General features: G+C 36.4%; 1 long non-coding RNA gene across 2 annotated transcripts in view; it reads left to right on the forward strand.

The window, feature by feature from the left end:
• The window catches only part of LOC138736521 (uncharacterized), a 203,937-nt gene that overhangs the window by 21,649 nt on the left and 169,190 nt on the right, over window positions 1–13,098 (forward strand). Inside the window, exons 2-3 of one of the 2 annotated variants that reach the window (XR_011340336.1) lie at window positions 10,198–10,299; window positions 10,566–11,328. This is a non-coding gene — a long non-coding RNA (uncharacterized lncRNA). Of the gene's footprint in view, window positions 1–10,197; window positions 10,300–10,565; window positions 11,329–13,098 lie in introns of those variants that run through there. The other variant, XR_011340335.1, reaches the window with a different exon arrangement.

Consider the following 13,098-nt stretch of genomic DNA (forward strand, 5'->3'; position numbering starts at 1 on the left):
TGTGTTTATCTTTTTCATGATCATTTACTGACATGTTTATATAAATAATTCATTAGAATTAATTAAGAATTTCTTGTCCTTGATGCTTGTTAGTTTACAGTGATAGGAGCACTCTTTTCTATATCACAAGACTTGATTTTCTAACTCACCCGGTTAATAGGGCTTTATCCATGCCAATTCTTAGCAGGGTTCTTAATTCTTTCTATGGGCTATTTTCTTTTACTTTAATCTTCTTTATAATTGTCTACTCTTTACTTTCAATTGTTGGCTTCACCTAGGGCACACATGTCAAACTCTGGCCCGCGGGCCAATATAATTATATTTGGCCCGCAAGATCATTTCAAAGATGTATTAGAGGTGGCCCGCCCTGCAGCAAGAGCCGATGCTGTTTTTTGGTAATGTCACCCCCACCATCCTCCCCCTTCATTGCACATCCTTCCCCACCCCCTAACTATCCCCTCCCCCCTAAAACCACCCCCCTTAAAAGATGGCCAGAATATTCTCAAAAAGGAATCCAGAATGGTAAAGTTCCACAAACCTTCTGCTGGGAATCCTAACAACACCCGGGCATCAGATCCAAGGGACGTGGAGGGAGCAAGAGTGTTGCAGGTTGACCGTGCAAACTTTGAGAACGGGGAAAACAAAATTGTAACACGAGAAGTCTGTCGATGTCATCAGCCAGCAAGCCAATTGGAAGGCTCTCCGCACAACCAGTCACTTCTCCCACCTGTCGAGCGGTGCGGCGGATTAGCGAGCGCCTGTGATTTCCTGTCAGCGTGACGGACATGGCAGGCTGCTCACGGCCCCCACTGTTCCGCAAAGGCTGATCGGCAGTGCGCTGGGCCTGAGTGGGTGGGTAAGCAGGGGTGGGCAGAGGGTGTAGGTGAGGAGTAATGGGCAGGGGAAGTTATGGTGGTGCGGGGGGCAGTTAGAGGGAGGGATGAGTAGAAGGAGGGGTGGATAGGGAAGAGGTAAAAGGGGAGGGGCAGGGCGAGTAGGGGAGGGGTGATTAGAGGGTGAGAGATGGGTAGAGGGAGGAACAGGTTGAGGGGAGAGGCAGTAGAGGGGCATGTATAGGATGGGGTGGGTAGAGGCAGAGCGAGTGGAGTGAGGGGTGAGTAGAGGTTGGGTAAAGAACTGGTCAGGTAGAGGGATGGTGGGTCAAGGGTGAATAGAGGCCTAGAGCCTGAGGAGTGAGGAGGAAATGCTGAGTCCTGATGCAGGCCAAAATGGACACAGCCTATGAATGCTAACTACATCTCCACAGGGACCAAATATGTTTCCCTCTGGTCAAGCAAAGGGTGAACTTGAGCTACCTACTCCTGACCTGTAACATTATCCTCCTAAAGTTATATCCTAAAATTTAACATTACATATGTTGAAAGAAGAGAAAACATGCAGATGATGTTGAAAATTTTCAATAAATATTTAGTTCGGCCCTCGACTTAGTCCAAGTTTTTAATTTTGGCTCTCCGTGAATTTGAGTTTGACACCCCTGACCTAGGGTATTCTGGGTCTTAAAGGGATAATTTTATTGGGCCTCTGGTGTAAAATGCTGGGGGTGGGGGCAGAAGGGGGAACCATGATTATAAACATTATGAATAGGGAAATTAAATGTATTAGTTTTAATGTAAAATGGTCTTAAGGGATATTAAAAGAAAGAAGATTCTGGTGCACATTAAAAAGTTAGATGCTTGGGCTTTCTTCAGGAAATTCATCCAACAGATTTAGAAAATTTGAAATTAAAGAGAGGATGGGCTGACCAACTCATTGACTCCTCTTTTAATTCCAAAGTGACAGGAGTGACAATATTAGTAGGAAAGAATCTTCCATTTAGGCTGCAAGAGGTAAATATTGTTCTAGTACACTGTTAAATATATTCAGAGCCCTGGACCTAATTAATTTATGTGAACCTAACACAGATAATGATAAATTAATAATAGATAATTTTTTTAAAATTGGCTGACTGTCATGGAAACATACTGGTGGGTGGAGACTTTAATTTCTGTCTGGATTCGGTTCTGGATAGATCAGGAAGGAAATATACTAGGACAAAGGCAGCTAAAGCTACTTTGGGATTAACGTAGGAGATGAACTTAATGGATATCTTGAGAAGACTCCACCCTAGAGAGGGGGATTATTCCTTATATTCAGGACAATATGTCTCCAACTTGAGGATAGATTTATTTTTGATTTCAACCCATTTACAGGGTAGGATCATGGGAAGTGAATATAACACAAGACTCTTGTATTGAATATTGATATGCCAGATAAGAAGGAGGCAGTCCACAGATTGGCGCCTTGACACATTACTATTAAAAAGGCCTGATTTTTGTAACTTTATTCGGATCCAAATAACTACTTTGTGTGAGGCCAACTGTAATTTCACTGTGGATAAACTTCTTCAATGGGACAGGTTAAAAACATATTTGAGTGGTCAAATAATTAGCTATGCCTCTTGGATTAAAAAATATTATACAAGGGAGGTGGAAGAATTGGAAAAGGACCTTCAACGAGTGGGCTCTGAGGATAAACATAGACGGTTAATTAATAAAAAGCTCAAGTATAATACAATATATACATTGGAAAAAAGGAAAAAAATGATAACAAGATATAAACAAAAATACTATGAGTTACAGGAAAGAGCCCATAAGGTCCTCTCCTGGCATTTGAAGGCAGAACAAGCCTCCAGAACAATAAATGTGATTAACCTAGAGTTGGACAGGATCTATTACAAACTGGTAGATATAAATGAATCTTCCAAACTCTTTTATGTTAATTTATATAAATCTCAATCAGTGGGGGATTTGAATAAAATTGAGAGTTTCCTGTCACAATTGGATTTCCCAAATTTGAATTTAGAAGAAAAGGAAGGGTTAAATGCTCCCTTTTCTAAAATTGAGATAGGGGAAGCATTGGCCTCCTTGCAAATTAATAAATCCCTGAGAGAGGATGGATTTTCACCAGAATTTTATAAAGAATTTAAAGATTTATTAATACCTCTGTTTATGGAGGACAATATATGCAGATTGCTCAGTATTATACAGCTGTCCAAACAAGAGATGAGTTGAGTGTCACCATGGCTCTAGATGTGGAGAAAGCCTTTGACAGATGTGTTGGAAAAAATTGGACTAGGACAAACATTTATTAATTGGGTTAGAGTGCTATATTCTGAGCCTAAAGCTAAAGTAATAACTAATTTAATCAGCATTCCTACTGTCCAGATCTAGCAGTCAAGGTTTTCCATTATGTCCAGCTCTTTTCCTTCTAGATCCAGGATTTCAGAATCAATCAGGAAGAACAAAATCAAGTTATTTGTTGATGATGTCCTGATATATCTGACAGAACCAGTTAACTCATAAAAATTGCAGTCTAAATTGGAAGTTTTTGGGATTATATTGGACTATAAAGTCAATTGGGACAAGAGCAAAGTTATGCCACAAATGGGTGGGAATTATGAACAAATTAAGAGAAATTCTCAATTTAACAACCTGCAGAATTTATATAAATTGAATTATCTTCCCTAGCTTCGGAAAATTGAGGATGATCTTAATAAATGGGTGACCCTCCCAATAAATTTGGTTGGAAGGGTCAAATGTATTAAAATGAATGTGTTGCTTGAGTACAATGTTTTTTTTTCAATGTTTGCCTCAGAGATTCTTTCAAAACCTTAATAAGTGGATCAGGAAGTTTCTGTGGAAAGGTAAGCCTTCCAGAGTCTCTATTTATAAATTAACTTGGAATTATGAATTGGGAGGATTGAAGCTCCTGGATTTCAAAAAGTATTTTTGGGCAACTCATTTGAAGTTTGTCATCTCCACCTTTGACAGAGGAGACGTCTTCACGGTAAAATTGGAGTTGCATAAGGTTGGTGAGAGGATAGCAGAATATCTTATGTATAAATGGAATTCTAAATTATTATCTGGCCCTAAATAAACTCCCTTATTAAAACATATAATTACAATATGGAATAAAATTTATGGTCAAATTGGGGACGTGGGGTCTTTCACCTAAAACACTCTTGGCTCAAAATATGTTAATTCCATTAACAATTGATAGTAAAATCCTGGACACTTGGACCCAGAGAGGGGTCAAGTGTATTGAGGATCACTATGAGCAGGGACAATTTATAACATTTGAGCAGATTAGGAATAAATATGGAGTTTTAAATCCATATTTTTTCTGCTACCTTCAGTTAAGATCTTATTTAAGGGATAAATTAGGTCCAGCACTAACCTAACCACAGTGTAGTGAAATAGAGACTCTGGTTCAAAAGAGCAGCACAAGAATAATTATTTCAAACTGTATTCCTTACTTCAGGTGGGAAACCCTAAACAAGGCTTGATAAATGAATCAGATTTTGGTATAGAAATTGATCCATTTTGCTGACCCGACTTAAGTGGGAAAGCATGATTAACATGAGTAAGGTATCGACTGGTGCAATAGAACTTCTTGCAATAGCAATACCTTACTCCACATAAGTTACCTGAATTCAAATCTGAAATATCAGAGCAATGTTTTCAATGTGGTCTAGAAATAGGTACTTTCTTGCATCCAACCTGGTCATGTACTAAAGTGAGGCCTTTCTGGGAAGATTTGAGTAATCCCCTGGAAAAAAATATTAGAAATCAATGCCCTCCGGCACCTGAATTATTTTTACTGGGGAATTTAGAAGACGTAAAATCTAATACGAGGCTGTCAAAATATCAATTAAAATTTGTTAAGCTTGCTTTAGCAGTGGCCTGGAAATACATAGCAGTTATTTGGAAATTTGATTCCCAACTGTTTAGCCTGCTGGAAGATAGAAATGCATAATTGTGTTCCATATAACCATATAACCATTTACGGAGCGGAAACAGGCCAGGTTGACCTTTTGAATCCGCACCGCATAACTAGAACAACTCCACTAGCTCAAACCTCCCGCTCTCCGCCAATAACCTTCCAACCCCCCTCTCCCCCACGTACACATCCAACCTTCTCTTAAATTTGTGAATAAGATTCCTAGAATCAGCCTTGTGGAGTCTCTCATGCATGGGTCTGTATCATTGTAGCTATTAAAGTTGGAAAAGAAGAACATTAAATTAATTTATTTCCAGATGATGTATTCATTTACATGACAGATCCAATAAACTCTTTAAGACATTTATCGGTAAGATTGATCTGATATTTCACAGAATTTTAAAAAATTTATTCAAAAAATATTTTTATTAATTTTAATAGAGTGCTTATAATACTTATGAGTAACATTTTATTGTTCTTTAAAAAAAGTTTCCCCAAACCTTTGCATCAGTGTTAAAGTTATGTAAATCATAAGTCCCTTGGAGAAGATCACCTATAACCTCAGAAACAGGTATGGGGTATTTTTAAGAATATGGAATTCATACATCTGGCTAAATCTTTAACAATCCCCCCCTCCTGTCTCTCTTCCTGGCCCCACCTTGGTGCTCGAATCACCAGGGACCCTCAATAAGTCAGGTTATTTGTCCCTCGATGGGAGTGGGGTTTATCCTAGGTGAAACCAATCTTTTTCTTATTCTTTCTCTTTTCTTACTTTTTCTTTTCTTCTTTTTTCTTGTTTCTTGGTGGTGGGGGGTGGGTGGGAGAGTTCCTCTTATTTTGTTCTTCTATCTCTCTATTATCTTTCTATTATCTTTTTATCCTTTTGGTTCAACATGGACATTGAATTTGCATTTTTGTAGTATTATCATACTTTATAATAATTGAATCACGTGTTGACTCTTTCTCACTTTTTTAAATAGTGATATGCAGATCAATATTTGTATTAGTTTGTTAATATTATTGATATTAATGTTTTTCTTTTTGATTATTCTTCATTATGACTGTATGTTGATTGAAAATTCTCAAAATAAAATATTTTTAAAAATTGCTTTCAGACTTCAGTGCTCCACGTGCGCGGGCAAAATTTCAACTTGTGTCCATTCTAAGATACAATGATCCTTTGGTCCCAAATACATTCATAAGTTGGGGAATACCTGTATTTAAAATGGTAAATAAAATATTACAAAAAAAGGAAGGTATGATTAGCTAGAGGTAATGTTTATTACCTCTTCAAGATTCAAATGGATTAAAATAGAAATTAATAAAATCAGAGAGATATAATTGCAAGATTTTATATTGAAATGGAAAGTGATTATCATCTGATGAATATTTGAATAAAGTAAATGTAATGAGGAATGCTGTTTGGGATAAAATCACTTTAATGCAAAACGGACTTATTCTGTTTTCAATGGATAACTAATTTTTAAATATTTGGTTTAGTCGATATATTAAGAAATTTATTTTTGCTATATATACTTTATTGCAGAAGGGAATTATTAAATTGGGATACATAAATCCAGACAACATTGAGAGACAGATTTAAATATTAATATTGATGGTCAGAGTTGTGTCGGGACAGTATGATAAATACTAGAAATGTTAGATATAGACTAATTCAATACAATTTTTTACATCAGTTGTATCTCATTCTATAAAAGATAAATAAACTTAAATCTGATTTATCTGATCAGTGTTTTAGATGTGGTCAGGAAGTGGTACTTTTTTTTATATTCTACTTGGTCTTACTCCAAAGTGAGACCTTTTTGGTCAAGTTTGGTGTTTAATTTAGAATGGGTTATGGAAATTAAATTTCCACAAACTCTAATGTTATTTTTATTAGGTAATATTGAGGGGATAAGACTGAAACTGAAACTATCTACATAACAAAAACAAAATTTTTAAAGATTGCTTTAGTAATAGCAAGAAAATGTATAGCAATGACATAGAAATCAGATACCCATGTGGGTATGGAATGTTGGAATGCAGAAATGCATAGTTGTGTCCATTTGGAGAAGATTACTTATGTTTTGGATTATATTTTTTATTTTGGAAGATTAAGTCTGGAGCTGCAGTCTGTTTGAGTCCAGTTTGCTGATCTAAGAGGATCATGTGATTTTCTCAGAGAGAGAGAGAGAGAGAGAGAGAGAGAGAGAGAGAGAGAGAGAGAGATAATTCAGTCTGCAGTTCAGCAGCAGCTGCTGGGACTAGAACATGACAAGCTGACAAGCTTGTGGAAAAACCCCATTTTGAAGATGGGTTGTGAGTTCTTAGTTCAGCCTGATCAAAGCCGTTGTGGTCCATACAAGAGGAGAGGACTGGCCACATAATGTTTCACTTGGAAAAAAAAGGGAAACAAAAAGGAACTCCGTGGTGTCCTGAAAGAAAGAGGTTATCATCTGGAAAACCCTGATGGGGCAAGTTTCTTTGGCAGGACACTGAAGTGGCTGTTCAGAGGAATCAGTTGTGGGTGTCCAACAGCAACAAATCTCTCTCTAAAAACTGACAGGAACTTTCCTGAGCGATAACCATTTACCTTTCAAGCACCAAAGCCTGGAGAAATTCATAATGTTAAATTCTGTGCACAGTATAAGAATTACCTGATACCAGTGAACTTGGAGGAGTGAGAAGTGAGATTGGACTGTGAATTTTGGAGACCTCTGGGCTCATAACACATAATATGAGAAATAAATATGATGTATTTTAAAAATTTGGCACTCATACTTAAATTGAGGGAATTAATATATATACCTTTTCCTTGAGCCTTGAAATTCATTAACCTCCTTGAAATGTTATGTTATAAATGATTAATTCCATGTGGTAAGGGGAACATACGGTAACCAGGTTTCCATTCTAGTTTCTTATTTTTCCTTTCTTGTGTTTGCTTACTTTTTCACTTCTCCTTTCTCTATATTTTTCTTTTCCTTTCTTTTTTTCCTTTGCGATTAATTTAGTGGGGGAGGGGTTGGGATTTATATAATCATGTAATAGATTGGATATTAATATTTGATTGTTACATTTTGTACTCAGATATTATTACAGAAATGGAAAACTTAAATAAAATGTTCAAAAAATTTTTCAAGATTCAAGTTTCAATTTATTATCATAGTGTCATATTACAAGAAAATTCTTTTTGCCTGCCGCAAGGCAGACAGATTTGCCACTGCCAGTGCCTCTTACAGTCAGACAGAGAAGCAAAAGACAGTTCCTCCGAGTTACCGAGTGTCTGTAGATTCACCTCCAACGCTTCCATAGCCCCACAGTCACACAGAATCCAGTCCAGACCATTGGGAACCTGAGGTCCAGATGCCTGACATGGTCAGAATCCCTTCAATGCCCTCAGCACCTTCTCACATCCTGGTTCGGATACCTAGTACCCCTCCAACCAGTTCGAGCCAGTCTCCTGCAATCTGCAGCCCTGTGCGATTCTCCCAACAGCAGTTTTAGTAGCTCACAGCTTCTGCGGATTCCTTGCCTCGAGTCGCCAGTAGTCTGCCGCATGCATTGGTCTCTCAGCATCTGAGCCCCCTCACTGGTCCACTGCCTGGTCATCATCCCTATGGATCATCTCCTCTACTTCTTCTCAGACGAAGGTGATCTTCCCGTCCTCTAGTGCCTGCTTCAGTCCTGTGCATCCATGGAGTCAGCAGCCAATTAATAGGCACCACCATCTTTGGTGCAGACCCGGTGTCGCTGGATTTCAAATAAAAAAATTGTTGTTTTATTGAATTATATTATCTGTATATGTTCTGTATTAAAAATCAATAAAAATATTTTAAGAAGAAAAATGGGTCATATGTGAAGTCATGTCTGGACTCTGACAATAACCTGAACTTTATACTCTATACTTTTTTTTACTCCTGAAATAACTTGGCACCCTTTTCAAAATTCTTCCTATAATGAGCAAACAGAACTCTATGCAATAGTCCAAATGTTGTCTAATCAGAGTTTTACGATGTTGCATCATGACTTCCTGATAGATTTTTTTTTCTTTGGCTTGGCTTCGCGGATGAAGATTAATGGAGGGGTAATGTCCACGTCAGCTGCAGGCTTGTTTGTGGCTGACAAGTCCGATGCGGGACAGGCAGACACGGTTGCAGCGGTTGCAAGGTAAAATTGGTTGGTTGGGGTTGGGTGTTGGGTTTTTCCTCCTTTGTCTTTTGTCAGTGAGGTGGGCTCTGCGGTCTTCTTCAAAGGAGGTTGCTGCCCGCCAAACTGAGAGGCGCCAAGATGCACGGTTTGAGGCGATATCAGCCCACTGGCGGTGGTCAATGTGGCCTGATATTTATACTCAACACACAAACCAATAGGGAAGTATGCTTTACCGTCCTGTCAATCTTTGTTGTCACTTCCCAGGAACTATAAACTTGCACCCCAAGATCCCTCTCCATATCAATGTATCTAAGTATCTTGCATTTACTGCACAGAGTCATGGAGCTATATAGCTCAATTCCTGCATACCAGTCAAGTTTCCTGCCTGAGCTCATCTCATTTACCTTTGCTATTCATGTATTTGTCTGACTGTTTTATAAAAGTTTTAATTTTACCCATCTCTACTGCTTCATCTGACAGCTCATTCCACCTATGAAATATTTGAAATTCACCCCCTTTAAATCTTTCGCCTTTCATCTTTAATTTATGCCCTCTATGTTTAGACTCTCCTTTCCTGAGGAAAAGATTCCCACCATTCCTCTTAACTTAAATTTTAAATTTTCATTTTATATTTAGACATATAGACAGACTTACAGCATGGGAACAGGTCCTTTCAACTTACAAGCCCGAGCTGCCCAATTACACCCAATTAACCTACATTGCCCGGTACACATTTTGAACACTGAAAGGAATCTGTAGCACCCAGAGAAAGCCAATGAATACAAGGGGAGAATGTACAAGCTCCTTACAGACAGCGCAGGATTTGAATCCTGGTCCCTTTCGCTGGCGCTGTAACGATGTTACGCTAACCACTATGCTAACCAAGCTGCCCTATGCCTATTATGGTTTTTTTGATCCCTCAATTGGTTTGTACCTCAGCCTCCAGGGTAAAAATGCCAGCCCTCCAGTCCAAAAAGTTAAGAAGGGATATCCTCCAAGTTATCCAAGAGGTATAAACTTACTGTAACTGAGCCAGAGCATTTGACTATTTTAACAATTGGTCTAACGACCTCACAATGTATTTCTCCCATTAAATAACCATTTAGAATTTGTGCATCAAATTGATAATAAGTGCTCCCTGCTTAAAGGGGCACAAATGAAAACTCTAAATGAAAAATAGAGAAACAAATATAACATTGTCAAATTATTCCATCATTTAAATAACTGAAAATGTTCTTCCTTTCTGAACTCCGCACATTAATTCATCAGGCACGATGGCAGTGATTCAGAGAAAAGCGGCCAGAATTAACCATCTAAGTGTCTTACACAGACTGCATTGGAAAATGAAATAAGCCAAGATTGAGACTGAAGGTAAATGTAGGATTGTTTTATACAGAGTAAGAGCCTTTCAGGTAATTCTAGTGTTAAAATTACAAATTTTGTGGGGTTCTTGGCATTACATATTTTAAAATTATTTTATTTGATATTATTATAGTTACCTACATTTATTAACTTAAGTCTAAATTTCTTTAAAATATTTTTGAATAATTTGATTAGTTTGAAATAACAATTAAAAATGGAAACACTCAACAGGTCAGGCATCATATTTGAAGAGAGATTCAAAATTAATGTTTCAGATTGATGGTGACATATGGGAGAGGGAAATTGCTGGATCTGGAGCAAAAATCAATCTGTTGAAGGGTCGAGCAGCACCAATGGGAGAAAAATAACTGTCGATGTTTCGGGTCAAACCCTCCATCAAATTATCCCACCAATGTTGCTCAATCTTTTCAGCTCCTCCAGCAGATTGTTCTGTGCTGATGACCTTTTAAGTTTGATTAAAAAAATGTTTGACCTGAAATATTAATATTTTTTCTCTCCTAAGTTATTGACTGACATGATAATTTTCAGAATTGAATTGCTTACGTACTGAGATTCAGTGCAAAACTTTGATTTTCTTTTTTAAAAATCTTTTATTTCTTGCACTACGAGTCATATCAATAGCCACATCCACAAATGATCATCATCAACAGTGATATTTCCTCTTCCCCCTTTTATCCCTCTCCCCACCCCCTTCAAAAACCAGTAAATAATAAAACACATAAAACAGAGAAATAACAAAAAAACAAAAAAGTCGTATCATCGACTTTCACATATTTAAATCTTACTGTCCTCATAATTATATCGTTTTAAGAGATGGAGGTTTGTGGTCAGTATTCTCCGACATATTTTATGTATGGTTCCCAAATTTGTTCGAATAATGTACACTTGTCTTTCAGATTGTATATAATTTTTTTCTAATGGAATACACTTGTTTATTTCTGTATACCACTGTTTCCATTTTCTAGGTTGTCATAATACATTTTTTTGCAACTGCTAATGCTATCATCATAAATCTTATTTGAGCTCTGTCTAATTTTAATCCTAATATTTTTGTCTCATATTATTTAACAGAATTTTTAAAAATCTTTTGGTATATTATTTTTTGTGATTTTGTTTAACATTAGGTTTAGATCTTCCCAGAAAGTTTTTACTTTTTAACATGTCCAAATTACATGTAATGTTGTTCCAGTCTCTTGTTTACAGCAAAAATATCTATCCGATGCTGTTGGGTACCACTCTTTTAATTTCTGAGGAGTGATATATAATCAATGTAGCCAGTTATATTGTATCCTATGTAATCTACTATTTATCGTGTTCCTCATTGTTCCTAAACATAACTTCTCCCATGTTTCATTCTTTATCTCTATGTTTAAATGTTTTTCCCAACTTTGTTTCAGTTTATACTTTGTTTCATCCTCTTCCTTATATTGCAATTTGATGTACATATTGGTAATAAATTTTTTAATTTTCATTGTGTCTGTGATTAGATATTCATAGTTTCTACTTTCTGGTTGTCTCAAGCTAGTTCCCAGTTTACCTTTTAAATAAGTTTTCAATTGGTAATATGTAAACATTGTACCATGTGTTATTCCACATTTATGTTTTAATTGCTCAAATGTTAATAAATTATTTCCCAAAAAGCAATTTTCTATTTTCTTGATTCCTTTTCTATCCCATTCCTTGAAAAATAAATTATCTATTGTAAAGGGGATTAATGGGTTTTGTGTCAATAACATTTTTGGTATTTGATAATTTATCTTTTTCTTCTTCCAGGTGTATTCTTTTTCCATAATTTAAGTATGCGATGTAGTACTGGTGAATTGTTGTATTCCACCAATTTTTCATCCCATTTATAAAGTATGTGCTCCAGGATATTTTCTCCCAATTTGTCTAATTCTATCTTAGTCCAGACTGGTTTTCCTCCTCTCTGATAAAAATCTGTTAAGTACCTTAACTGCACTGCCCTGTAGTAATTTTTGAAGTTTGGTAGCTGTAAGCCCTCCTTCTTTGTCACTCCATGTTATTTTTTCTAGTGCTATCTTGATTTCTTACCTTTCCATAAAAATTTCTTTACTATTTTCTTCAGTTTTGCAAAATATTTTTCTGTCAGGGGAATTCGTAACATTTGGAATAGATATTGCACTCATGGGAACACATTAATCTTAATACAGTTTACTCTTCCTATTAAAGTTAACAGTCCTTCTTTCCAATTCTCTAAATCTTCCTGTATTTTTTAAATTAATGGTTCATAGTTTAATTTGTATAAATGTTTTAGGTTGTTATTAATTTTGATACCAAGGTATTGTATTGCCTGTGATTGCCATTTTAAATGGGTTTGTTTTTTTAAATTCTGAATAATCCACTTTGTTCATTGGCATCACTTCATTTTTATTGGTGTTAATCTTGTACCCTGATATCTCTCCATACTCTTCCAGTTTCGTATATAGTTTTTTTTATTGACTGATCTGGTTCAGTTAAATATACTATGATGTTGTTTGCAAATAGGCTGATTTTATATTCTTTGTCTTTTATTTTTATTCCATTTATCAGTTTCCTTCCTTATCAATTCCGCCAGTGGTTCAATAACCAAAGCGAATAGTGAAAGGGATAATGGGCATCCCTGTCTTGTTGACTTGCTTAATTTTAAGTGATCTGATACATATCCATTTATTACTACCTTTGCTAATGCTCTAATCCAGTTAATAAATTTTTCCGGTTGTTTAAATTTCTGTAACACTTTAAACAAATAATTCCACTCTACCCTGTCGAAGGCTTTCTCTGTGTCTA

This window comes from Narcine bancroftii, chromosome 6 (genome assembly GCF_036971445.1).
Source record: "Narcine bancroftii isolate sNarBan1 chromosome 6, sNarBan1.hap1, whole genome shotgun sequence".
Taxonomy (NCBI): Eukaryota; Metazoa; Chordata; class Chondrichthyes; order Torpediniformes; family Narcinidae; genus Narcine; species Narcine bancroftii.